The sequence below is a fragment of the Cavia porcellus genome, unplaced genomic scaffold (assembly GCF_034190915.1).
Source record: "Cavia porcellus strain 051 isolate PalLab524CR breed Dunkin Hartley unplaced genomic scaffold, mCavPor4.1 scaffold_8, whole genome shotgun sequence".
In the NCBI taxonomy this organism is placed as follows: domain Eukaryota; kingdom Metazoa; phylum Chordata; class Mammalia; order Rodentia; family Caviidae; genus Cavia; species Cavia porcellus.
This window is the reverse complement of record NW_026947491.1, coordinates 94,523,380-94,546,889: the sequence shown is the minus strand read 5'-3', so window position 1 is coordinate 94,546,889 and position 23,510 is coordinate 94,523,380. Positions and strand designations below refer to the sequence as shown.

The 23,510-nt window shown below is 54.4% G+C and overlaps 1 protein-coding gene across 4 annotated transcripts in view; it reads left to right on the top strand.

Annotated features, from left to right (window-relative positions):
- Window positions 1-17,293: 17,293 nt before the first annotated feature.
- The window catches only part of Syn3 (synapsin III), a 288,914-nt gene continuing 282,697 nt past the window's right edge, over window positions 17,294-23,510 (top strand). The window contains exon 1 of one of the 4 annotated variants that reach the window (XM_023561243.2): window positions 17,294-17,419. The gene's annotated coding sequence lies outside the window, so the exon portion shown is untranslated. Of the gene's footprint in view, window positions 17,420-21,629; window positions 21,778-23,510 lie in introns of those variants that run through there. The other 3 variants (XM_063255545.1, XM_005000137.4, XM_063255544.1) reach the window with 3 other exon arrangements.

Genomic DNA, 23,510 nt, shown 5'->3' with positions numbered 1-23,510 from the left:
GAAGACACTGGGTGGGTGGAGCTGGCACTCGCTTGGAGATGCTGAATCTCTGTGGAGAGAAGCCAGCCCGGTCTGATTCTGGTGCTTTACTCTCTGTGCAGCCGAAGGCGTGTGGCATGGGATCCTGAATCTCTGTTTCTAAGACGGGATTAAGAAACATGGCCAATCACAGGGTCCAGCACAGAGGACGCTTGTGGATCACAAGTTTCTTCCTCAGTCCTCCCAGGTACTATTTAAAGTGTCTTCGAGTTCATCAGAACTCCAGTGGCGAGTCTGGGCCGGTAGCTCCAAAACCTAGCTCTGCTGTTTTATTCTCTGACGGTGTATCTCGCAGCCTTTTCTCGGGAGAAGGCACACGGTTTTCTGCAGACTCTCATAGGATTTCTCCACCCGAAGGGTTGGACAAGCCGGTGCACACTGCGCGGTCGTCTGCTCCCTCCCCCGATGCAGCTCCGTCGCCTGCTGCTTCTGCCCTCACCCTCTGTCATGTGCTTATCTCTACTCCCCGATCCTCACGTGATGAACACAGCTCCAGCTTCACCTTTCGGGGACCCCTGCCTGACACCCCGTGCTGAGGTGCACTCCACCACCTGCTCGGGATGCTGCTGTGACTGCTGCGTAGCCCAGGGCCCTCACCACCAGACGCTCACTCCTGGGGGCTGAGGCTGCTCCCAGGCAGAGGGCAGGGCCACTTCGGTCTCTTTGGGCAGCTCTCTTCCTGCCTCGAAGGCAGCCACATTCTTGCAGATCCTCACATCATAGAGGTGTTGACCTCTGTCTTCCACTTCTTAGGAAGCCACTTGGCCCCTCCAGATGGCCCCAGCCTTATGGCCTCGCCCACCCCCATGACTTGCCCTGATGTGAAAGGTAAAAGACTCCAGGCTGAGGTTATTGCGTTGCCTAGACCGTGGGGTGCAGAGAACATGGGACAGAATTTCCACCCCAGAGATGGGGTGCGAAGCAAACCCCTGAGATCGGGCAGTTGTGGCTGCAGCACAGCTTAACTGAGCCGACTGACACCTGCATGTGTCTCTGCTGGGGACCAGTGGCCTGCGAAGGCAGCGCGTTGGGAGGTGTCCAGTTCATGGGCGGCCCTAGATCACTCACTGTGACCTTTACTCAAGGCTAAGGCTGGAATCTGGGTTTCTTATGAGGCGATTTTCCCTGCATTTCATTATTTCACAACCACAAGGGACAGGTGAGCGGTGGAGGCAGGACGAGCGGAGGCCTTGCTCTCAAGCTTGTACATCCGGCTTAGAAGAATGCAGCCGTGGGGGAGGGTCCTGACCCCGCCCCAGCAGGGTCTGCATGCTAGCGATGCCGTCAGAGCAAAGGGGGCGACCTGAGCCCGCAGCTCCTCCTCCTCCGCAGCCTCTCCACCCATCTTTTCTACCCTGTCCTCTTGGAGCCCAGGGCAAAGCCCCTCTCCACACCGTGGGCAGCTCAAGGCCCCACAGCGGCTTCATGTGGGAAGGAGGGTGAGGCCATTTCCTGTCCACCTCTCCGGAGGAGACTGGAATTCAGTCCCCATGTTGACACCTCTGGGAAGCTGAGAGACTTCACAGAAAATCACCGTGCATGGCCCAGTCTCGTCTGAATTATCTCTCACCACAATGGGGAATTGGCAAGCACCAAAAGTAACACCTTGGGTAACAAGCAAGGGGACTGGCTGCCTGGGGCGGTGCTGTGAGCCAGGCCCTGCGGTACTCAAGCACAAGCACTGTACGAGCTGAAGCCGTGCAACCCTCACGTCACACTGCAGGGGAGTTCCTGCCACCACCATCCTTGCTGTTCACCCTAGAACACAAAGAAGCTAAGGAACCTGCCATCGGGCAGAGCTGGGACTCAGGCGCACGCACCCGGGCTCCGACATCCCCGTCCAGTCTTTCTCCAGCACTCTCCTCTGAGGCGGTAATTGCTTTCTGTGAACCTCTCTGCCTTCACTGGCAGCTTCACCCTAATTCATGAGTAGCTTACGCACTAATAGCCCCACCATCCCTGCTGTCCTGCATAACCCTTGGCCTACAAGAAAGGCCAATTCAACATTATTAAATTGATTTTGGAGCATCCTAGAAATGAGAGCTCACAGATGGCAGCAGAGTGTGCCATGGAGAGGAGCAGCTCTGGGGACGGGCTGCTTGGCTCCAAGCCCCAGCCAGTCATTTCCACACTAATGGGGTTGCCCTGACCGTGGATGTGTGAATTGTTTTTTCTGTGCCTGGGCTTGTTCAGCTACACAGTGCAGGCAGTAACGGCGCACGCTGCAGTGAGCCATTGTGTGGCTCAAATGAGAAAACAGAGCACAGAACCTGGCCCGGATTCTGACACAGAGCAAGTGCTCAATAAATGTGAGCACCCACTGTCTGGGCTCCTGGCAAATGTCTCACTAGGGGCAAATTACAGGGGCACCAAACTCTGGCCTCTTATGAATACAGCGAAGGGACCATGGGGCAAGCTGGAAGGTGTAAACCAAATTATCTACATGACTGCAGCATCCCAGGTAATTGTGGCCTCTCGGTGTCAGATTCGATTCTGCCTAACAGGCACCAGGGTGTACTCAGCGTTTTTCCTGTCTGTGTGGATGCAGACAGAGGAGTCACAATGAGGGGAAAGAAACATCCCTGAGAAACTAATGGCACCATTATCTGCTATTTTCTGGGACAACAATGATAGCTTTCATCACTTCCTTTCTATTCTAGTCTTCTACTGAAAATTGAAAGTAGTGTATGCAATTCTGATTTATCCTCGAAGAATTCCAGTTTTAAACAGAATGAAGCCTAATGAAGGTGAGTTAACATTCTTCTTGGTTGGGCACGAACTATAGATTATTACGCCTGATACATAAATGGAATGCCGAGGCGAGAGTCCTCAGCGTTCAGATTTAGATTATTGCCAGAGTGGACTTGAAATGGATGATCAAGATTATTTCAATAATCAGATTGGAAGTGAGGACAAAAAAATCAAAAGTGTTTTAATCTCTGCATCAAGATTAATAGGTAAGAGAGACATAGCATACGTTTAAGATCTACGTGCTAATTTTACTCACTGAAAAAGTAATTGAAAATGTCCCTTCTCTTCCTGTATTCTCAATGGGAAAACATAAAAATGTTGGAAATTCATCGTGTTTTACGTGAGGCTGTGGCAGCTCAGCACTGGAGGAGAGCGTGGCATCAAAACTCTCTGGGACGGCGTGTTCTCCTTGAGAAGCCTCAGTGCGTACCGTCTGCTCCCCATATGACCAAAACTAAGGAATCCAAATATTGAGAAAGCAGTAAAGTGTTGTCTTGTTAAATTTACTAGCTTTCTTTCGGCTTTTAGAAGTTAAAATACGGGTTGGGCACCGTGGCTCATTTCTACCATCCCAGCACTCCGGGAGGCTGAGGCAAGAGGATCACAGAGCCAGTTAGCAAGGCCTCGTCTCCAAAAAAGAAAGAAAAAAACACCCCGAGAAGCTGAAATAAACATGCACACAGATTTCTAGACAGTTTAATTTTAAGTCTGAGTTTCAAAAATACTTGCACAACTTTGGGAAGTTCCTGTACTAATTGTGCCTCATTCTGTAATGATGCTGATGATTGTATTTGGCGAGCAGCTTTCCGAAGAATTTGGTAATTGGTATTTCTGGTGCATAACAAGCACTTACCGAATTTTCATCATGATTTATAATTTCTGTACATTATTTATAAATCATCTTATCCAAGTAGGTGGGAGAAATAATAACACAGCATTCCCATGTCAAGGCTCAGTTTTAAGTGTTTTTGCATATTAATTCTTCATTCCTCACGGCGGCCCTCTGAGAAAATCCTGCTGGGCAGAAGTGAAATTTCTCGCGTGAACCTAAGCACTCGGCTGCATCGGGAACTCCAGCAGTGGGAGCCCAGAGCCGCATCTGCACGGCAGGTGGCACTTTAAATCTATACCCACCACTTTAAGGGTGGGGGCCACATTCACTGTTCATTCAGAAAAGAATCTGCTCCGGGCCAGGAAATGCTGCAGCTTTTAAATGAAATGCTGAAGAAGAGAAATCCAAAATGCCTCTGCTATAATCGCTGTAGGAAACCTGTCCCTTCAAACCCGGCTGCGTTATTCTGCTCCTAAGCATATGGATCAATAGCACTTACAAGGCCTACAGGTCCTTATAAAGTCTAAATATCTGATTCATTTTTCTCCCCTTTCCAGCTGGAAGCATCTACGGGGGACTTGTGTGGTTCAGCACCGTGGATAGCGACCGACCCCACCATTGCAGGCCTCTGTCTAAAGCCTTCCGTTCAGAATTTATGAGACTCGGCATGGGCAGTACACACACATACACACACACACACACACACACACACACACACACACACACACCACACACAATTAGGTGTTCAAAAATTCTTGTGAGAAGCACAGACATAAGGCTTGCAACAGAGAAGAAAAACTGCATCCACAGCACCAGGGACTGCACGCCTGGACAGAAGTCATCTGCCGGTGGACAATCCTGTCTCCAGGGCACAGCCTCATCAGGCAGAGACACTGCGTGGACAGGAGTCGGTGGGCTGTATCAGGTTCTTAGATAAGAACGCAAGTCACGCCAAGCTCTGGAGAAGTCTCCCAGTCAAGGACCTTTATTTCCTATTGTAATTATTTATGATTTCTTAATGCTTGTCAGTTGAAATAAATTTCAGCATCAGTCAGAGGACAAACAGATCCACAGTTCTTCTGCCTCTGCCTTAGACACTGGCTTTCTTCAGCCTCACTGCCTGCATTAGAATCCTTCCTTCCGGCCTATCAGTGTCAATTAGATTTGATACTGCTTAATTCTGACATTCAGAGGAAGGTGACTCACTCCCAGGAAGCATGTTATCGTCCTCTAGGGACACAGCTAATCTGGATGACATCATTTTGTATGAAAGATTTATTTTAGGTAGACTGTCCCCGGAGCTCCCGGAAAGAAAACTTTCCACTCCTGGCTTCCGCAGCCCCATCCCACTAACCCAGCTGCGAGAGGCACATTGGAAATGGAAGAACATGGCCGTGGAGGGAACAGAGGCTTGCAGAGTCGGTGGTCCAGTGTGTGTGATGCTGTCTGTCTGTACGTCTTTCTCATCCAAAACCCTTCAGCGAGTATTCTGTTCCACCACCTACCGTTCGGCAGTCATGGAAAGTTACTGGCACTCCTGAGCCGCATCTGCTCAGAGAATCCTCACTGGGGCATGGGAGGAAGATGACACTGCCTGTGGCCACATGGTGCAGAGTCGTGGGAGGCAGGAAATGAGGCACAGGTGGCTGACTCACCTAATGGGGCTGAAGCGCAGTTCCTGATAAAGAGAAATTAGGGAAATTCCACTGACTGGTAGACAGAAGGACGCTCCTTGTGTCTGGAGACTCTTCAGCTTCCCTAGTGATAAAGATCGCAGTCCCGGAGTAAGAAGATCAGATCTGATTCCCAGCCTTACCATGTACCATCTCCCTCTTTCCCAAAGATCCCCTTTTTCAGGCCACAGAGAGACACTGTCACCTCCCCTCCATCTTGGTGAAGAATCAGCTGCTTGGATTAGAAGGTAGAGAGGGGGGTGCTGCGTGGTGGTGAGGGGTGCAGGCTTCAGCAGGAAACAAACAGTGACTGTGTGAAGCCCGGTCCCACTACGCAGTTATTAAGGGCTCTGAGCCTGGGACCCCACATCAGTGAACTGGGAAGACTGTAAGTAACTATCTCTTGACACATCGTGATGTTAAAATATTCATTGGGGCAGTGCACCTGAACAGTATCTGGCACATAACAAGAGCTCGTTAAACAGCAGACCGATCAAGACCAAATGCAAAGTAGCCCAGGCCCTTGTTAAGCACGTGTCCTTCCCCTCTGCGGATCTGTGTCCACACGTCTCGGTCTGTTTCTTTCACCCATATCCTCCTTGGACAATGGCTCATATTCTGGTCACAATCTGTAGCTGAAACTCTTATCAAAAGTCTTCACTCTGCACTAGGACATCAGAAGGAGTGGGGTCTATGGAGAAGAAAGGGCGGGAAAGGTGATCTCGTGACAGAGCAGCAGAACCCAGCCAGGAAGAAGAGGAGAAGAAGCAGCCGCGAGCCCGTCTCCTTACGTTCACGGAGCCAGGCTGGATCTCGGAGCATTCAGATGGTCACAGTGCTTCGCTTTCCTGGTGACCTCAGTCCAGAGCACAGAAATGCAGTGAGTCCCCGGGGGTGGGGTGGGTGATGGGTCTGGAAGAGCTCGAAGATGACTTGGGGGAGGATGCTCCGGAAGGAGCTTGTCAGGAGAGGCGGGGCTCTGCCGCTCGAGGGCTGTGGGAGCACTGGTCCCCTCGAGGTGTGCAGGGCTGCGGTCTGCAGTGCAGGTGACGACCCTTGGCACACACATGCAGGAGAGGAGATGGGCGCCAAATGGCCTCAGCATCCATGTCTTCCACTGGGCCTTACAAAAGGACACTTTGTACTTGCTTGGGAATTAGTGGAGTTTCAGCTTGTTGGTCCAGTCTTTACAACACAAATCCAAAGGACTTGGTGAATGTGAAGGGAGAGACAGGCTTAGGTGTGCAAGGGAGTCCAAGAGGACATGGCAGGAAATCTGCACAGGCCGGTGCTCCTGGGACCTGGAGCCTGGGAGGGCAGGCTCTCACCCATCCAGGAGGGGAGAGATGGGGCAGCTGATGGGGTTCTAAGTGCGCTGTTCAGGGGATAAATCAGGCTTCTTCTTTGGTCTTCAAGAAAGTAAGGTGTTGTGTGAAATTCCTTTTGGTTGTTAGATCTACCTTTAAAGATCTGACTAGAGATGCAGAGCCTGGTCAGAGTCCACCGGGAGGGTGGGCAACAGCCCAGCTCCCTAGAGGCACCACTCAAAGCATCTGGGCTCCTTTCTCCCACTAAAGAGCTGTTGGTAAACGCAGAAGCGAAAATGCCAGTAAAGTTCATTGAAGCTTTGAGAATGAAGTCCAAGGAGAAGGAAGCGGCATCTTCTTGAGGAGAAATAGTAAGGATTCCCCCGCAGCGCCTGTGCCCTAGGGGAAAGCATCATCGGCAGACGACCTGTTTAAATCAGAGAAGTTGACAAGAGGCTCCTGCCATCAGGGAAATGACAAACTGGGACGACATGAAATGTACATCCCTTGGGACAGCTGCAGGGGAAAATTGGTTTTCTCCTTTGCCCAGAAATGTCTGTGCTGAGCATTCACAGGGTGCAGCTGACACTGGGGCCACCCTGAGGCCTTGGAGTCCAACATTTCTCAGCCAGGACTGGGTGCAACCTGAACATTGTGAGCTGGGTCAAAGAACCGATTGGGCAGTATCCTGAGGCCATGAACTGTGGCCCGGGCCGGACCCCTGAGCTTGGGTCTGCAGCTGGAACACAGACAGCGGAGGTGGCTCCAGGGAAGGGCACATGCACACGAGGCTGAGAACAGTCCATCTGCCGTCCACCCTCCTGCATTCGCTGGCACCCATCAGTCCAGGGAGCAAAGTGGGACCCTAGGGACTGTTCCCAGAAATACACATCCTCACACCTCACTTTTGGACATCCAATCCAAATCCGTGCTGTGCGGCCTGAGCACAGTGAGTTTGTCCTAAATTCCCTGAGGCTCTTGTGATGTTCATCCACCAGCCTGGTCTGAGAACCTCTAATTAGGTCCATCTCAACCATCTACTCTGGCCACCACCAGCTGACTAGTAAACTACTCCATCAGAAGCTTTTATTTTTCATTTCTACAGAAAAATTCTGTCTAGGATAAAATGAAGAAAACTCTATCAAGATCTTTTTAAAAATCATGCAGTTTCATTTTAAATAAAGAATAAAACTTTGAAATAGCAACCATCCTGCCTCCTGGGTATCTTCAAGCAGATCTTGGGAGATGCTTTGCAGACTCCAGGTGCGTGGAGCTGTGCCATACAGGTGACAGGTGTTGAGTGGGGCAGGCAGAGAGGCAGAAACTAGAGACTGACGCACCCAGGGGCCAACCAGGAAACAGAAGGTTCCCATCAGAACTGGTGCCATGAAGCTCCCACTGCAAGTGCTTCAAGATCAAGTTAGATCACACAAGACCAGAAAAGGCAGGATGGTCCCAGGAGCTTGGTGAGTCCAGAGCCTCAGAGATGTCAGGCTCTCAGAGATGATCAGGAGACAGGAACAGCCAGTGTAGAGAGGTGGAGTCTTGAGCTCAGGCAGCCAGTTAAGGAGACACCATCTCGGGTTGGTGGCTCAGTGATTCTGAGTGCAGAGCCCTCAGGAACCAAGGAACCAGTTTAAACTCAGCTCCCAGGCCTGTGCTGTTCCAGTCCTTGCCACTTCCTGCCATTGATGCTGGGCACTCAGTCACTCCAAGATCACGTACGAAGCACCCACGATGTGCCGCCAGCCTGCTACCTCCTGGGAGCAGCACTGCGTCTGCCTCGCTCAGCCTCGGTGTCTTACAAGGCACCTGGAAACCTCATCCGTTCACATGAGAAGGTGCAGCAAGCATCACTCATTTGCAGGACACAGTGGCAAATACCTGTGCTCCCTGCAAGGAGGGGCTCAGAGTGCAGTGGGGGAGCCCAAGGTCACAGCAGCGTGGCTGACACTCTAACAACTACAGGTGCTCCCTGCACGGAGCTCATGGCCACCCAGTGCCAGGGACCGTCCTGCAACACAGATCCAGCTGCTGGGTTCCCAAAAGAGAGTCAGTGGGTAGGGCAGGGTTACAGGATCCATGCAGACAGAATCGGGAAATCGATGTCCTGGTCAAATAATCTGGAAGATGCTGGAATAAACCAAGCAAATTAAATCAAGGGTTTTAAAGGCTTTATCAGAGACTATGATATCAGCGTGCCTGGCGAATCTCCCAAAGCCGAGGGCTCTTGTCATCTGGCACATCTGGAAAGATCACTTAGTGAGGCTCAGTGCTGAAGTTGTGGGGAACCACTCAGATGGTTTCAAAGCTTCGAGGCATCTAAGGACACCTGAGCACGTGGCTCTGCTTGTCTAGCACAGGTTCACAGTGGGACACAGCGATGCAACCACGCCATAGCCCAGTAAACACGCATGCACTGGTCACGGTACCATGTAAGAATGTAAGTATGCAGTGACGACCTGTGTAAGAATCGCACGACGGAGACGCAGGCTGCTCCTGTGCTCAGCTCTACTTCATGCCACGTGCTGCTGCTACTGCTGTCTTGCACATGTACGTTCTTCAACCCTGGGACCTCATCCACGAAAATCCCTCCTGGGCCCGCTGAGTGGGTGGACAGAAGTGCTCCTCTGTGCACCCCCCACCACCAAGCAGAGTCCCACCTATGGCCTTTGAAGTGGCTGCCATGCGGTTAGAGAGATGAGATGCTAGGCTATCTAGGCTCAGGAGATCCACAGGCTTCTGAAATCATGGGGCTAGTTTCCATTCCTGAGTCTGCGAGACTTTGAGCGAGTTTTCCTAGCTTCTCTGAAGACTCAGTTCCACTGTCTGTGAAATGGGATCTTTGACGCCCATCTCAAAGTGGAGAGCATTGAGGAGATGAAAGCCACTCGCACAGAGCTTGCTGTGTGAGGGTATCGTTGGCATTGCTATGGTTGCTACAGCAACACACACCACCCACCTGGTGAAGCTGGGGCTTGACGCCAGGTCTCTGGGGATGCTAAGGCACTTTTCCCATTACTTCCTTCCTGTTTTTGAAGGAAAAGCCCTGAGACGTGTTATCTTGATGGATATGCAGGAGCAAATACAGAGGAGAATGAGGTGACACCTAACTCATCCAGCGTCTTCTAGGCCAGGTGACACTTCCCTGCTTCTTGCCTGGATGTGACACTCACCCCTCCAATGTCCTCCAATGGCATCTGATGTCTGGACAGAGACAGCTCTAGAGAAAGCATCCAGAAGTGGCTCTGCTCCAGTGCCCAGGCCCACGTTCAGCAGAGGGAGCCCCGTCTCAGGGGCCGTGACGCCCAGAGGGCCGGCCCATCTGCCCGCCTGCAGGCCCCCGTGGGAGCCCCTGTGCTGCAGACCCCGGGCTCAGGCCCCCTCCGCACACACTGCCAGGCCCCCAGCCAGGCCTCCACCGCCCACCAAACCACACAGCTTCTGCCGGGCCGCCTCTGCTGAGAAGAGCAGATGAGAGGCATTTTAGAAATCCGTTTGTGTGTGTCACTCATGCTCAGTAATGTGGTTTTAAAAAAGCAACTCTCTTCTGTCTTCCTCTGGCCTCCTTTCTTTCTCCTCCTTTCTCTTATTTTCATTTTTATTGGCACTTTGCAGTCTGTAATGATCACACCCCTCGCAAGAAGCTGGTGCGTGTCTGTAACGCACCTTGATTCACTTTTATCCCTTCCCCCCCCCCGCCGTGGCTCTCAGTCCCTTTTACAAAACAGCATTTCCTTCCTTTCTTTATCTCTTTCTGTCTCTCCACCCTCCCCGCCCATGACGAGGGTTGAGGGGAGCACAGTGGCCTCTGAACACTCATAGGACATCTTCCCTGGGCCCTGGAAAGCATAGCCAGAAAACCACCAACCAGATCCACCGTCCTCCTGTGGAGCTGGGACAGAGATCCAGAGAGGGAAAGGGGTGCCCCCAGGTTGCACAGCTGAACCCTGATTCCCAGGCCAGCGTTCTTCCTCCTGCAATGCACTAGCGTGGAACTTGCTCAGCTCCACTCCGACCGTGAGAGCACGCGTGGCCTGTCTTCAAGTGCTCTTTCATATTCCACGTATGGAAACGCCGTGGCCCCTCTGCCGCCCCCCACCATGCGTGGTGCCATGGTTTCAAATGCTGCTGCGGATGTGGCTTGATGTGTAGGATTTTGTCACAGGCGAAGCCCCCACGGTGACACAGATGGACTGCAAGACACAGGCTCTTTCAATGTTGGTGCAGACTCACACCTGCTGTTGAAGCACAGTGATCCCAAGTCCCTCCTTCCACACAGGAGAGGACACAAGATAAAATAGTTCTTTGATTAAATGATGCCACATGCACAAGGGAAGATTGCTCGTGGAAAGGCTGAGGTCGCATGGGAGGGAAGGACTGGACAGGCACCAGCCTGAGAGGCGCCAGCCGAATCCTGACCCTGAGCACCTTCCCAGTGGCAGCAGCACAGTTCACCAGCCGCCCACCCACCTGTGGGGGCACCATCGGTCTGCAGCAGGCACCTGTGAAGCCCCCAATGCACCGTTGTAGAAGAGTGGCACAGGAGACCACTTTGAGCGGCAAAGAGAAGCTGCAGTAATGGAGCCCGGAGCTGGGAAGGAGTTGGGGAACCGCCAGGGGCAAGGAGGAAGGCAGGAACTCACACGGCCCCTGGGGGTGAGCCGGGCTGGTGCTCTGGCAGAATCGTGTGTTTGGGGCTCTGATCCCGACTGAACAGCCGTGGGTCTGGCCAGTGGATTCATGTCTTTAAGCCTCACAATCAGCGAAATGCGGAGCAGTGCATACCAGCCTCTCAGAGTCTCCGGGAGACTCCAATGAGTAGAGAGGACTGCAGGGCACGGCACAAGACTGGGCCCATGGGAGGGGACTCACAGCCGCCGTGACCAGCGGTGCTGGACACTGGGAGTCTCAGTACCCTCCAATCGGCTCCTGAGAAGATTGCTCATCCTCTTCATGAGCCCAGAGGACAGAGAAGAAAGGTGACAATGAGCTGCCTCTGGAAGGAAGGCTACAGGCCGGCAGTGCCCGTTCCCCCACTCCAATCCCGCAGTGGTGGACGCGGACAAAGATGACCGAGACCATGCTGCCCCATGCTCTGGGCCGCACACTGCCACAGTAATCCGCGCAGGGTCTGCCTGCTACCTGAGCGCTGAGTAAGAAGATGTGTGTGCGTTTCTTCTGAGAAATCTAGGTGATCATCAGATGAAATAAAATGCGAAACATAGACTGGGCTAATGATGTACGTACCAGGCTCAGCTCTGAGAGCTGTGCGTTTCAAGGCTGTCCTCCTCCCAGTGAGCCGACAGGGCGGCAGCAGCATTACCTACTGTCACAAAAGGCACAAAAGGTACAGAGCTCAAGGGGAACACTGCCCACAGTCAGCTGCCTGGCAAGTGGCAGGGCGGGGAGTAAACAAGGCAGCACCGTCCAGCTTCCCCTCTCCCGGCCCGTGGTCTTGCCTGCTCCGGAGGAGCAGAGAGACACCGGTGGACTTCCTGCCTGACTGCTGGTCCAGCAACTGAGCTGGGTTGAAGTGACAGGGATGTACCTGAGACCACCCTGTGGAGAGCCACCCGCGGGCTAGGATGGCGAGGAGGAGGGCAGCGGAGGCAGCTTCCTGACCTTCCTCACTGGGTCCCGACGCTCAAAGACCTGGGAGCCTGGAAGGAGCAGCAGGAAGCCAGGGAGGCTGCAGTCCAGAGCGAGCCTCGTGAGGCCGCGCACCCAGCTCGGGGCCTGATGCTAATGCAGCTGGTGTTTTCAGGCCCTGAACGTCTGAGCTTCATGATGGTTCTGAAGAGCTGTTATACCACCTCGCTTCACAGAGAAAGAACACGGTGTGGAGGGGCGGCAAGGGCGACCCGAGGCCTTGTCTCTAACCCTCATCCCAGGTCTCAGCACAGCGGTGCACTGCTGCCACAGGGGACCATGACAAAGCACTATGTCCCTCCTGCCATGCCCCGCTGCATCGCCTGACTGGCAGCAGGACGAGGTGACTGGCTCACACAGCCAGGATTTCTACCACCATCACGTGGGACCTGGGCCTCTTCCTACCTCACCCTGCAGCTGCATCCTGGAGCATCACGGAGGAGACGCATTATCACCTCCTCCTACGGGGACACCGTAGCAGAAACCTTCCCACAGGCACCCTCAGTGACAAAGGAACACCCCCGACATCTGCCTCCGTTCAGGGGGACTGCGAGGACTCAGAAACGTATGCTTCTGGTTGCCATGACAATCTTTTGCAATGTCAGCAAAAATACTCTGCCCTGCAAAGAAGCAGCCCCAGGACCTCCCAACGCCTCCAGCTCTGAACCCAGCCACTCCCAGGCTGGGCCACGGCAGGCGGAACCTTCACACGGGTTCTAGAAATGAACAGTAGATGCCATGAAACTCTCCAAACTCCCCTCACGATTCCAGGGCTCAAAAATGCCATGAACCGCCTCGTGGTGAAGAGGAAATTAGTATTTTCAAAATTGTTCTTTATCTTTGACATCGTCCTAAAAGAGTTTTAAAAGTCCAAATAGAAAACAGGTGAAATTGAACGGTTCTCCCAGTTCTGTGTCTTTCCTTGGCCCGGTGCTTAGCCTTTTCCTCTCCTGGGGATGGAACCAAATGGAGATTGTCTGGAATCCTGCAGGTTCAGGCTCGGTGCTAAGGAAGCGGAAGGGTGTATTCCCTCTCCCCTTGCCAACAAGCCTGTTCTCGCTGGCAGTGCAGACAAGCCACCAGCAAATGGAGTCAAAGCCATCCAGAAACGGGATCTAGGTTCAGCTGCAGCGCTGGCACTCACCAGCTATGCATGCAAAATGAGAAAATCCCGGTGGAAGTGCCTTGCAAACTACAAAATTTCCATACAAGAAGGCCTATTTCTATGGTAGTGTTAGTTATTGTAAGACATTTCTCACTTTTTTAGACTTGTTAAGAATAGCAGATCTGGGTTCTTTTCAAAAATGACTCTAAAATACTACTACCACTGGCACACTGTGGGGCTGGATTCCTCACGGAGTATGAGAGTCCGTCCACCTGTCACCTGTCACCTGTCACCTGTTACCTGTGCACTCCTGTCTCTGCAGAGCCTCCCCTCAGGAGGAGTCTCAGGTGTTTCCTTCCTTGCTGTGTGTGCTGGGATTCTGGTTAAAAGCAAGAGAAGCAATTTAGGTGGCGACACAAAAAGGAGTTTAGCAGAAGTGGGAGAGTCACACGCACATACGCACACACAGACACACAGACACACAGACACACAGCTCGGTGGGGGCAGGGATGGCCAGCCTGAGACTGACAGGAGTGGAATTCTGAACGCTGGACGGCAGGATCCGTGGCCATGCACTCCTGCCTCTTCAGGACGCTGCTGGTACTGCCCCATCACTGCATCTCTGTCCAGTCTCTTCCCCTCTTTCTGGGAATACCAAGTCCCAGGAGTGGGCAGCTACTCAGCTGAACTGAGGTAGCCTCAAAGCTTTCAGGGGGAAATTGACCCATGGGGGCTGCCACCCAGTTGTGGAAGATCTTGCCCTAGGAATTGCCAGGTCTCCATACAATGAAAAACCCCACAACCCCAAAGAAATATGAGGCAACAGACAGAAGCTCTAGAAAGTTGCCTGGTGCCCAGCTCTGCTGACCAGGAAGGTTGGGGGAAGCTCTAGGATGACCCAGCATCAGGTCTTTACCGTCCTCTCCCCTCACCCTTGAACACGAACTCAGCGATTTTCTGCAGCCCTATGCAGGTTCTCCAGATGCAGACGATATCGCAGGGGGGCAGGCGGGGCAAGAGGAGCTGAGGCAGGGTGACTGCCGCTTCCAGGCACCTTTCGGGACTTGGCTCAGCATGCAAATAAATAATACTGAATGCAAGCGACCTCCAGTGCATGGTGGGAGAATCTCATTGCCGTGGCTCCCTGGGTGACAGATCTTGAGAACCGGCTACACCCAGGGGAAACCTTTAAGCTCTTCTGAATCCAATGCCATTTCTTCACTTATTTATAGAGCAATAAAAATAATTTTCCATACCACAATTTGCCTTTCTCCCCTAAGCCTGTACCTTACTGTTTGCTTTTTTTCCCGTTTTTAAAACTGATAGTAGTGAAGTTTTTAGTTTACACACCCAGCTAAGAACATCCCTTCCACTTTTGCTCTAGTGACTTTCCTGTGCACAGTTGAAAATTAGTAGCTAATGGGACTTTTTGGTTGTGATGGTTTTATTTTTGAGACAGGGTCTCACTGTGGAGTTCAGAACAGCCTCATATTCACTACGTACCCAGGCTGGCCTCAAACTCTTGGCAATCCTCTTGCCTCAGCCTCCCAGGTGCTGGGATTACAGGTGTGCACCACCATGCCCAGCTGGAGATCAGGGTTTTTAAAAGTACTATTATAATAACTTCAAGGCTTAGAATTGGGAAGAGTCTTGGCAGAGCCCTGTTCTTGCCTCCTCTGGGAAAACTGAGTCTGGGAAAAGGTGTGCTGGGCACGTGGAAGCAGGACCTGACCAAACACCATTGAGTTGTTTTCCTTGACCCCTTGTTTCCCACTATCAAACTCATCCACTTGGGACAGAAACTGTGAGATTTCTTGAACAATAGTAGCTGGGGAGTAAATCCAGCCCATACATGGGGTCGGCTTTCCCCCGAAGCATTGGCCCAAAGAACCTTTTTAAGACGTTTAATTTCTAACATTAAAACCCTTAGGGTTTAATGCAATCTGAATTCCTGGCTGTAAACAAGAATCAGAGCATCCTGAGCTGAGTATAGTGCACATCTGTGATCCGAATGCTCCAAGAGGTTGAGACGGGAGGATCACGTCTCAGAAGTTCAGCCTGGGCAAGTTCAGCAAGAGCCTTTCTCAAAATAAAAACGGCCAGGATGCAGCTGAGTGCAAAGGCCCTGGGTTCACGCCTCAGTGTCACACTTCAAAAAGGTCAGAACACTGGCATCTCTGGGCCCACACTCCCACAGAGGAAAGCTTTCTGTGTTAGTTACTTCTCTGTCATTGTTGAGACAAAATACCTGATGCCCAAACTTAGGGAAGAGAAGGTTTATTTCTTACAATCTTGGAGGTTTTAGTCCATACTCAGCTGACTCCAAGACACGGTGGCACGGCAGAGCCACTGTTCCTGGCCCCTGCAAAACAGCAAGAGCCAGCAGTGCAAAAAGAAAACACCACGCCTCTTTTTGCCCTGACCCTGTGTGCTGGTCCCACCCCTGGGGGTGCAGCACTCACAACACACTCCCTGCTAGACAATGAGCCAATCATGAACCAGGATTCAGCCCCAACAATTACTCCCCGAGGCTTTGTGGGGCACCTGAACATAAACCGTAACACCTTAGGTGCTGAGCACTGCTCACGCCCAGCAGGTGTGCACACCTGTCTGCCGCACCCTTCCAGCTCGGTCAGACCCTGCCAGCGTCCCCTGGTGTTCCAACACCCAGCTGGCCAGTCACGGAGGGTGTGATCCTCAGCTAGTTCCTGAAGTGGCGCAGCAGGCAGAAAATGCTGGGCAGGAGCTTCCCATCTTGGTACAGGCAACTGCGCCTGTACCAGGGGTGGAGCCAGCACACAGTGTAAGGGCAGGAAGCAGGCGTGGTGTTTCTTTTTGCACTGCTGGCTCTTGCTGTTTTGCAGGGCCTACGAGCAGTGGCCCTGCCATGCCACCGTGTCTTGGAGCCTGCTATGGTTCGTGTGAAGGATGCCCCCCAAGACCTGCACTCATAGAGCAGGGCTCTGGCAAGAGGACTGGCCCGTGGGTGCTGCAGCTGCCTTGCTGTTGGGGGGAAGTCTGGTGGGAAGAGACAGGTCATTGGGTCTGACTCGGAAGGGTTTGCCTCCCTCCTCGGCTCTTACCTTGCTTCCTTCCCACCATGATGTGAGCAGGTTTGCTCCACCAGACCCTGTGGTGGAAACACCCTGCCTTACTGCTTTGGAGCCATGCAGTGACTAAGCCTTCCCACACAATGAGGCAACACAAACCTCTCCTCCTAGGCCAGCTGTCCCAGCCACCTGAAAGTCAGGGGCCCTGCAGGGGCCTAGCTTGCTCAGTCCTTGTCTGCTTGCTCCTGACACTGGCCATCCTGGGCTGGGTTCCAGCTCTGCCTCCATTTGGGTTGCTAGATCCCTCCAGCCTGGAGTTCCACGTCCCAGTCTCCACCTTCACATCACTGGGGCCTGACGGACACCGCGCACAGCAGTGACTGCAGCCCTCCAGGGTGAAGTCACCCTTTGCACCCGCCCTCAGCAGCCTGACCGGGGGTGGGGGGGGTTGTTCTCCTTCCCGCTGAGCTCCCCCTGCCCATCATCCCATGTGGCCTGCGTGTGTGGTCTCCTCGCAGGCACCTGGAAGACACGTGGCTGCCTGCTGGCCGTGGAGGCGCCTCCTGAGGCCCGCAGGTAACTTCTCCAAGCTGGCATCTGGGGCCCTGCACTCCTCTCACTCCCTGTGGGGCCTGAGCTCCTGGGATGGAGAAGTATTGCATCACCGGCCACCAGGCAGTCTGGAGCTAAACTGCCTGCGGCAGAGGTGAGCCTGCGGGGCGGGGCGTGTGGGGGCGGGGCCTGGCCTCCGAGCCAATGAGAACCACGGCTCGGGGAGCTGGGCGTGGACCGGGACGGGGTTTGGGGTGGGCTGAAGGAGGGGCCGGCCCAGGAGAGGCAGGCGGAGCGCCTGGGGCGGGGCCTTGTTGCCAGAACCAACAGGGGTGCGCGGAGCTGCGGAGGGGCGGAGCCGGCGCGCCCAGAGCCCAAACCTGCCCGGATCCCAGCCGGCTGCAGAGCGGCTAGCGGGCGCAGCGCGACGTGGCACCGCGTCGGACCTGGGCTGCACGGTAAGTCGCGGCGCGGCCGAGCCGACCCCATGGGCCTCGGAGTTCGGGGTCCCCGCCCTCCCCGAGCTGCTGCAGCGTCCTTGAGAGCCGGCGAGCTACTGCCTGGCCCTGCAGCTCGGGCCAAACCACCGAGCCTGGACTTGCTGCCCTGGGCCGGGTCGGAGCCGGACTGCCAACCCCTGGGTTCGTCCTGCTTCTCGGGGTGCCTGCCAAGCTCTGAGATCTGAAGACGAAGTGCAGGCTCACACGGGGCCGAGGGCTCGAAGGCAGACGATCCCGCGGGGACGCAGAGGGAGTGGGCACGCTCCTGGCTGCAGACTGGGGGTCGGAGGGGTGTGGGCTGATAGGGAAATTTTCATTCTCAGGGCAAAAGTCCAGTACTCTCCCCTGGCACCGGATACCGCCTTGCATCAGGTGAGGAGGACAGGATGGAGTGCTCTGGTGCCCAATGGGGTGTGCGCAACCTTAACGTGCAGCCTCGGGCGCCGGCAACTTTGTCCTGGGGGAAGGAGCAGTGTGAAGCGCCCTGATCCGGATCCGGCCCTGGACTTGAGAAGCGAGGCTTTGGGGACTGGGCTGTAGATGTTCCTGCTCCGCGTCTGCATTCAGGCAGTGCAGTGTGGCCCATGTGACAGCACGCCAGCCTTATGTTGTTTTTGAGCCCTGTGACCTCGATTTTGTTGCCAGGGTCTGACCTGGGCTCCCCTGGGCTCCTCTTATCTCCTGGCCCTTGGGGCTCAGTCCCTGTGGGTGGTGGGAGACACATGGTGTGCAGACCCCTGTAATAGAGAAACAGGTGTCTTTGGGAAGCTGGGCCAGAAAGCAAGTTTAGCTCTGGGCCTGGCAGACCCGGCCAACCTTCCAAACTTCTGTTCTCTGATTTAAAAGGAAATCGTGATTTAAGCCCACCCCCCCCCAGAGGTCAGCTACTCCAGTGGACAGCTCAGAGAGGCTGCGAGGGCACAGAGGGTCTTGAGGAGGTTATCCTTCTCGAACAAGAGGGCAAAGAGAGAATCTGGTCCATGATGCAGCATAAGAAGGATTCAGCCCTTCTCTAAGTGAGGGAGGCCAGGCTTCAAATGCCCCCAGAGAGGCCACAGAACTTCAGTGTCCAGCAGGACTTCTCCTGGACAGAGCCAATAGTGAGCCCTGAGTATGATCCCTGAGCTGTGAGTCCTGAAACTCTTGGCCCTGCAGCTGCACAGGGGACGCAGCCGTTTGGTCTTGGAGGTGGCTCAGAGCTGTCCTGGAGCATCCAGCTCCCTCCCTTCAGAGTGGCCTTCAGCATAAACGGCACCGAGCTGTCTCACAGCTGCTGCACGGCGCGGGTCTTTCACCTCCCTGTGTTTACTGCATCTGAAAAAGACTCCTGGAGTCCAGTCTTCGGGGCTGAGTGAATCAGCAGTGGTCAGGAGGCCGTGGTCTCCAGAGCTGCAGGGAGCCCTGGGTGCTGTTCCCACGTGCCAGCTACGGGTTTGCTTTCTCTCCTGTTTGTCTGGTGAGACTCCAGGTTACCATCAACTCATCTTCCAAAAATTCAGCAGACTTTAAGTCATTTTATCACAAAACAACAGTGATAACAGCAATCGGCCACAAGTATGTGATTGTTGTACTTCACAGAGTGCCTTCACTGCCGAGTTAGTCAATCAGTACCTCATTCATTCATCCACTTAGGAGTCCAGAGGATGCGTGTTGAGAGCCACCGGGAGGGGAGGGGCTGTCCTAGGTGCCAGGACCCAGCTCCTCAGCAAGGGGAGACGGAGGTGGATGTGAACTCCTATGATTCTGGCGAGGCAGATGAAGGGTGGCGCATGGTGTGGCACAGCCGGGGTTCCGTGGGAAGCGGCAGGCTCTTGGCCCAGTAGACGCGTTCCTGTGCCTCAGTTCTGTTCCCACCTCCTTGGGATCCTGCTTATGCTGCAGGGATCCTGCGTGGCTTCCTCCCTAGAGCAGCGTGGAATCCTGTGTCAGGCGCAGACTTCTCAGGCAGTGAGGTGAAAGCCATGTGTGGCATGGCAGTCGGGCACGGTCACTCAGAGGAGCAATGTGTACGCTAAGACGTGAGGCCCAGCCAGGTCAGGATGCTCAGGAGCCCAAGGTGGAGGAGCGGAGCCCACGCTGAGAGGAGCCCGCTGGGCAGTCCTGCAGGGCAGCCAGGGGAGTCGGAGTTGATGGCCCCACAGGCCGTGCCTAGCTGGCTTTTATGCAGAGGGCGATGAAGTCATGGGAGGCTCTTAGGCCTGCAGGGACTGATGGCATCTGTTGTTTTCTTTTGCGCCTCTTGGAGGGAAAGTCCAGCAGGAATGGTGCTCAGGAAATATGAAGGAGCACCAGGTGCAAGGGGGAAGGCGGCCTGCAGAGTGGAGGGAACTGGTTCCTGGCACCAGCTGGAAGCTGGCGAGAGAGATGTGGATACCTGGGCTAGAGATGGCAGAGTGCTAAGAGCAGAGGGATTCGAACTATATCTTGGATGCCAACTGGGCAAGACTTGCTGGTGCGTTAGGTGGAGGGGATACAGGAAAGAGGGCTCAAGCATGACAGCCAGGCTGATAGTGTAAGACTAGGGAGATGCCCAACGTCCACAGCGGGTGAGTGGGGTTTGTGTTACTTATAATGGAATATTACTCAGCCATAAAAAGAAGAGTGCGAATACGTGCTACAACTTGCATAAATCTTGGAAACAGTATGTGAAGACGTGAGTGGAAGAAGTCAGACATGAAAGATGGCGTGTTGTGGGCTGCCTTCCTGAGAGGTACCCGGAGTATGAAATCCACAGAGGTGCGGTGCCTGCCAGGTGCTGGGGAAAGGGTCATAGGGTGTGGTCTCCTTTCGGGGTGATGAAGATGATTTAGACAGAGGTGGTGGGTGCGCATGTCGTAAAGCTACTAAATGCCACTGAATATGTCTTTGAGCTACGTAGTTATCGCCTCACTTTGAAAAAACAAAAGATTGGTTGGATGGGAGCACCTTTCCCTTAATGGAGGACATTGCTGGGGCGTAGGCTGCGTGCCTGGTAGGAAGCCGAAACCCTTCTTCCTGTGTGCCCAACCAGCAGCTGTGCGCAGTCAGGCACCGGCTACATGCCCGGCGGTGCCGGCAGCCCTGGGTGTCCGCGGTCAGGAGCACAGATGATCCTGCGGACAGACAGTGCAGCGCACAGGGCTGGGCTTTCTTTAATATGTAGGTGCCGTGTCCCCAAGGTCAGGTGGTTTCTCTTGTGGGCCTCCGGGCCTCCCTGTCCCCCTCGAACCCGCCGCAAGTGCCTCGCCCACTCTCTCCCTCACCGTCGGTGCTGAGTTGGGCATCTGCTGGTAGGAAGGCAGGTGTGGCTCTAATCCCAGGGTCTTGGCCGGCAAAGATGCACCTGCAACCCACAGATCAGGGCCTGAGGTTCAGGGCAGGGACAGCTGTCCCAGGTGTGGGGACAGCGATGGTGACCCCACCCTCAGAGATCTGCGCTGAAGCAGAGGGCGGGTGGTTGCTCCTCTGGGAACTCTCCGTTTTATCCCCAGCCCTTCTCGGCTCACTGCACTTTCCAGCTGGTGGAGAGCACCTGCATTTTCTATAACCCTGGAAGCACTGAGAGCCGAGCCTGCCTCTTACACTTGTGGCGCGGGGTCAGTGATGCCCACAGCTCGGAGCAGGAAATCCCTGTAAGCGGTGAAGAGCTGGGTGCGGTGAGGAGGAGGTTCTGAGCGCGCTGTTTGGATCACCAGTGCTGCCCTCTGAAGGTCTGGCTGGAGCTGACACTCTCCATGTCCAGAAAGCACCCTGGCTGCTTCTGATTAGAGCGAGTTCAGGACCCACCGGTGCAAAGCAGGTCCCCTTTGCTGTGATGGTGAAATGGTTAAGCACCTGCACGCAGAATTTCTCCTTCTAGGAATTCTTAGCCAATGAGGGTGCTGGTAGATGATGTAATGTCTTGAGCTGGCACTCCATTGGTTAAGTGTATTGTTTCCCTTGCTGCTGAGCTGGAGCACAAGAGTTAATCATTCCCTGGCACCTCTCTCTCTCTCTCTCCTCAGCTGTCTTCTGCTAGGTGTGAGTGTGGAGCAGGGCACAGCAGACTGTTCTTTTCTCCTTCCAATAAACTGCCACGCTCTCCTCCTCCAAGCAGAGCACAAAGCACGTGTCCCTGTAGTACTACAGAGGAGGGGGAGGGGGAGGAGGAGGGGAGGCGGAGGCTGAGCTAGTGGAGGAGGAGGGGGAGGAGGAGGAGCAATCTTCAGAGAAAAGGGAGCCCTTTCAAAGTTCCTGCCACCTGGGATGGCCACAGTGCCAGGTCCCCCTGATGAATCACTGAGCTGCCACCTGCTGCTGCGTGTCATCCCTCCTGGTGGAACCTTCAGAGCTGGGAGGTGAGCCCAGGGTTCGTGGGAGGCTGGCACAGGCTGCAAAACAGCCCTAGGCTGAGGGTGGTCAGGGTGGCTCTGGGCCTGTGGCTTCCCTCTCTGGTGTCAGGCTCAGCACACACTGTGAGGCTGTGAAGCTTGAGTTGGGACCCTCCAGGTTCCGGCAGATGCTCGGGAGGAGCTGCGGGCAGAATGTTCCGGTGCAGCTGGCTGTCAGGGCACCCTGAAGAGAAATGCCAGCTCCGGGGCTCTGCACTACTGGGAGGCAGCCAGCGTGGCTGGTCGGGGGTCTCCGGAGCCATCCACAAACCAGGCCCCTCCTTACATTGTCTGGACTGGGCCTTGGTGCTGGGTCTCAGGTGCTCTGGGCTGAGGCTTCGCCAGAAATTCCTGAATGGCCTCTGGCATTTTGGTCATGTTGGAGGGAGTCCCTGACCTTTGAGCTGTCAAATCCCGCCCTTTCCCAAGTGGTGCAGGCTGGGGCTCTGGTGGGGCAAGGGGTCCTCTTGGGTGGGCAGCACTGCAGTGGGGGTTTTCTCCCTGGTGTTCAGTGAGCTGTGGGCGATTGCCGCACCTGAAGCTTCTCCCTTGTTCAAAAAAGGCCCCGTGCCAGCACACTGGGGTGGACGTGGGCACCGAGCCCCTGGGAATGGCTGCACGAAGGCAGGCTGGCCTGTGTGTCACAGGAAACTCAGAGGGTCCTTGCAGTTATGGACAGGCTGTGCCCGTCACCTCTCTTCTGTGACTCGCTAAAATTGACATAAAGAAAAAGGTCTGCAATGGTGGTTTTTCAGAGCTGGGTGATATGTGTGTGTAGTGGGGGTGAATTCTTTGGGGACAATGGAGCATACATAGCGTGCTTTCTGCGTCTTGTGTGACCCTTGGCCTCCGCTACCAGTGCTTCAGGCCAGGCTTGGCCATGGAAGAGCACGCAGGTCCTGAGTCCTCATTGTAGGTTGTAGAGGCAGGAAGTTGGAGGGGCTGGTTTTCCGAGCCTCTGCAGCTCTGGCCGTCTGCTTTGGCATGTGATGAGTTTGGGAATCAGAGGCTGGTAAGTGAGTGGATTTGAGGTCTACGGATGCTTGAATAGAGAGGCATGCAGCCGTGTGCCCTGGGTGCCCGCGGGTCACATCCCCTTTAACCACGGCTCTCCCCCACACTCCTAGGAGGGCCAAAGTTTGCTCCACTCTGTAGAGGTGAGAACCAAGGCTGGTGGTGGCTGAGTGACTCGCCGGGGACTGGGGATCACCCTCCTGGGAAATGCTCATGCTGGTGTGCAAGCCATGCAGATGACATTCTGGGTGGCAGCAAAGCCAAGACCCTGTGGCACTTGGCCTGGAGCCCGGGTCTGCCTTACCTCCTCACACGCACCTCTTTGTACTGGAAATCATGCGCTGGCTCTGAGACCGGATCAGTGCGGCTCACCGGTTCACTGTCTGGACGGCTGCAGGTCAGTGTGCCCGGCTTGGGAGGGGCCCTGCGGACCTTTGGACCCGGCTCCTCCATGTGGAGCTGAGAAATGGGGGGTTTTTCATGTCATCCAGGAAGTTGGAATATGGCAAGAAATGGAGACCAAGTCCCTTGTGTTGGGAATGTGAAATGGTATTGTTATTATGAATTTTAAAAACCATCCCTTTGAGAACTTTGAGGTGACCTGAATTTAGTTACCCCTACCTCCAGGGCACTTTGGGGTGCAGGAGGCTAGGGAGGACATCGGGGACATCGTAGCACCTGTCAGA